Source organism: Rhinopithecus bieti, unplaced genomic scaffold (genome assembly GCF_001698545.2).
Source record: "Rhinopithecus bieti isolate Rb0 unplaced genomic scaffold, ASM169854v2 scaffold_14549, whole genome shotgun sequence".
Lineage (NCBI taxonomy): Eukaryota > Metazoa > Chordata > Mammalia > Primates > Cercopithecidae > Rhinopithecus > Rhinopithecus bieti.
The window spans coordinates 1,339,104-1,343,450 of NW_016808027.1; the positions used below are offsets into that span (position 1 = coordinate 1,339,104).

A 4,347-nucleotide genomic window follows, 5' to 3' on the forward strand; every position below is an offset into this window, starting at 1 on the left:
AAAAAAAAAAAAAAAAAAAAAAAAAAATCATTGTAAGTTATACCCTAAACAACGATTTCCTTTCCCTTTTTCTCCCTTGACTTCCTTCTCCACAAACCTGAAAGTGGTTTCTGGCACCCTTACTGGGCGTTTCTAACCGCTCTCTGCTTTAGTTCTGGTCTGGTGTGTTTCCTCCTGTCGCTAGGTAGTCGCTGGTCTTCTATCACTCCTTGGTATTTTCTAGTATCACCTTTTGCTCTTGGGAAAGGCAAGGCGCTTACCTCTTCTTTCTCCTGCTGGCAGCTATTTTCTGGAATTAATCTGTTCAAGGAATCGTGTTTTCCAGGTTTCATATGGTACTCTTAATACAGGATTGTTTTTGCCTTAACCCTTACTTCTCTACCAACACCTCCCCACCCACCCTCCGCCCCCACCTCCAAATTGTTGCGGTAATTAAACCTTGTGCGGGCATTTGGGATGGATTTGTGACCATCAGAATTAAAATGCAGCTATCTTACTTGTAAAAGAGGTCCCTGGTGGCTCAAACAAAGGAAGATAATCCAAGCTTTTGCTTTGTCAAGTGCATAAAATACCTTTGTTGAAGTAGAGAAGGCAGCACATTTAAAATGGAATTAATGACACTGAATTAAGGAATTTGTATGGTATTATGTGACATCATGTTACAAATGAATTTCCTTAAGGCTTCTCTTTCTGAAAGTTTTGTTTTTACTTCGTTCATTCATTCATTCAGCAAAAAAATATTGAATGCCGAGTGTGTGTTTTAGGTCTTGTTAGACCCAGGAAATACTTGTGAGGAAAATAGAAAGGGTTCCTGCCCTCAATAAGCCTCAGTTAGCAGATGAGGAAGACCAACAAATAAGCAGTTACAATGAGGTATTTGGTGTTAATTGGTCATATGTATATTGGACGAATAATTCTTTCTCTACAGTCTAATGCTTCTCAAACCTTAATGTGCTTACAGGTCACCTGGGAATCTTGAAATAACAGATTCTGATTCAGGAGGCGTGGGGTGGGGCCTCGGATTCTGCCTAAGAATGAATTTCCAGGTGATACTAATGCTGCTGGTCTGTGGACCACACTTGGGGTAGCAAAACTTTTTGTTCTCTTTAGGTGCCAGTTTTAACTATACTTTTCCTAATCAGTCTCCTGATTGATTTTTTTTTTTTTAAACAGGGTCTCTCTGTGTTGTCCAGGCTGGAGTGCAGTAGCACAATCGTAGCTCACTGCACCCACTGCAGCCTTGAACTCCTGAGCTCAAGTGATCTTTTTGCCTTAGCCTGCTGAGTAACTGGGACTATAGGCACATGCCACCATGCCCAGCTAATTAAAAAAAAAAAAAAATTTTTTTTTTTTTTTTTTAAGAAATGGGGTCGCATTGTGTTGCCCAGGCTTGTCTTGAACTCTGGGCCTCAAGGGATTCTCCCACCTCAGCCTCCCAAAGTGTTGGGATTATAGGTGTGAACCACCTCACCCAGCCCCTGAAAAAGAATGGAGAGAGGTTGGGCACAGTGGCTCACGCTTGTAATGCTAGCACTCTGGGAGGCCAAGGCGGGCAGATCATCTGAGGTCAGGAGTTCAAGACCAGCCTGACCAACATAGTGAAACCCTGTCTCTACTAAAAATACAAAAAAAAAAAAATTACCCAGGCGAAGTGGCACATGCCTGTAGTCCCAGCTACTCGAAGGCTGAGGCCAGAGAATCACTTGAACCCGGCAAGCGGAGGTTGCAGTGAGCTGAGATCATTCCACTGTACTCTAGCCTGGGTGACAGAGGGAGACTCCATCTCAAAAATAAATAAAGCAAAACAACATAAAATAAAAATAATGAAGATAAAAATTCATCAAAAGTGGAAGATAAATTCTTAATTTGTATTTAAAGTGCCTCTGAACATAAGGCATTGGCTGAAACCTGTGAGAGACAGAAAGATGAAATAGATATGGATCATATCGTTAAAGAACATAGAAGGGAAGGAAAAGCATAAATAATAGGGGCAAGTAATAAGTATCCTTAACAGAGGAATAGATTTAGGTAATTCGTTAATAAATATAATAAATTTCTTCATTGATCCTTTTTTAATAGGAGAGAATATATTTGATGGAGAAATCATACCTACTGTAGATTGATACTATAGAGAAGCTAGACTATGTCTCAGGGCACTGAAATTTAGAGTGCAGAAATGTAAAGATCAGACTCATAGCATTTCTTACATTATACATTGATGACATGGGTAGTCTTTTAACATAGAGAAACTGAGTTTAACACCTGATGAATACCTATTTAATTAAAACAGGAACCAACTGCCACCAATTATTCATGACTCAGATGAGGCATATAATCAGTTATAAATTGATTCGAGGTCAATTTGTTACTTGCGTTGGTCACTAAAATTACTAATCTTAGTCTCGGTTGGTGTATTTGAAAAGTCTTTATGAAAAAATGTTATTTGTGCTTGAACTTTCAGAATTAGTTAAAATTAGACTTGCTAACATAAGGAGAACTATGACAAGCATAGAGAGAAATTTTAATGTGTGTATTAAGAACTTTTATTTCTGCTGTTGCTCAGGGTACATAGAAAATTTTGGAAGGATATGTAAAGACCAGGTCATAGAAGGGCTTTAGTATGTTTTGAAGGGCTTAAATACACACAGGTGTGCGTGTAAATATTAAAAAGTAAACAATGCAACAAGATGGGCTGTTTATTGGGGCAGTTTGGGGTACTCCACGCAGTTTCTATGGGGTGGCTTTCTGTTGGTAAATTTACAAGTCCAGAATGTGACCTTCCAGTTCCTGAGCCTTCAGCCTAATTTGTTAGCCTACCTTGTCTCAGGATGGACTCACTGTGCTCAATGTCACAGAAACTGATGTCTGAATTCAGAATGTTTTATTAATGTATGGTACAGATGTAATAGCTAAGTAGATTTGTTTCTATTCAGGGCATTTTCTAGATGCACCATAGGAGAAGTCAAAAGAAGATTTTTAGTGGTCATGAAATCAAATCACAGGGAGTCAGATATATGACACAAACATTTAACAGCATCAACCTGTAATAAGTAAATGCACACATCTCCACAATGGGACTGTCTTACCACTAGAACCCAAAAAGTCCTAGATCAAGGCATTTCTCCTCCAGGCAGTGAACAGATGACTCTACTACAGTGCTCTCTCCTTCTATGCTCTAGGGCTAAGTCAGAGAACCAGAAGCCAGGTTCTCTCAATATAATATGTCCTGTTCTTTATGCATTGTTAATTTTCTTTTTAAAAGCAGTCCTATATGTAAGATGTTAGGCACTGGCAAAGTGGATGGATCAGTGGCTGGATGGTGAATAGAGCTGGGACATAGGGCAGAGCTGCTCAGCCTGCTATAGCAGCTGCCACAAAGGTGTTGAACTTCCTATATATCGACAATGATGTGGAGGCAGGAATTGGCCATGGCATTTTAAGAAATAGCAAGTAGAGCACTCTGGTCTCAGAATGTAGGTCTGTGTTGAGAAAGAGTATCATGTAAAGTTCAAGGTAGCATAGGCTTATAAAAAGCCTGAAAATGGCAATAAAATACTTCAATCTAGGCCAGTGATTCAAACATTAGTCTAAAGGTAGAAGTTTTTTTCAGTGTCACTCGTGTGATTTTCTGTGCCTCCTAATGTAGCCCAGGTAGAAAAGGTGATGAGTGAATTTCCTTTTAAATCATCCTTATGTGATGGGAAATACACCCATGACATTCCTCGACAAAGGTGGTCTACTCCAGGGTCATTGTGTGGAGACCCAAAGAAATTGTGGACATTATCCAGTTACGGAGCTTAGATGGGCACTTGGATCTGCCACCTAGTTCAATCCAATTTTTATAATACTAGTTTATATAACATTTTTTGTTCACATTTTTCTAATACTGAATTTGGCATTTAATCAATGAAGAGTGCAGAACATATACATATGGCTTTATTATGTTTGGGAAATGCTAGTCCTTATTCCTTGAATTTATTTCTGTAGTGTTTCAACTTTGGTAAAATGCTCTAAGTCTCGTTTGCTATTCATAGCAACAGTGTGTTAGGCAGGTAGTAGTTGATTTGCTTTAATGCGACCCCCAGACCAAATGCCAGAGAAAAGGCAAGTAGGCAAGGCAAAAAAACTTTATTTACAAGCCAATGTGAGGTAGGGGCGAGGTTCACCGGTCTCCGGTGGTGGAGGCCAACGAAGTCGGTCCGGCATTCTCGGGTGAGGTTCCTGGGTCCCGCGCACGAGGAGGGGCCGAGGAAGCTCGCTCCGGCGTTCTCGAACGAGGTTCCTGGGTCCCGTGTACGAGGAGGGGCCGAGGAAGTTCGCTCCGGCATTCTGGGGCGAGGTTCCTGG

General features: G+C 40.4%; 1 protein-coding gene across 1 annotated transcript in view; it reads left to right on the plus strand.

Annotated features, from left to right (window-relative positions):
- PGM2L1 (phosphoglucomutase 2 like 1) overlaps window positions 1-4,347 on the plus strand; it is a 65,072-nt gene that overhangs the window by 954 nt on the left and 59,771 nt on the right. The window lies entirely within an intron of this gene.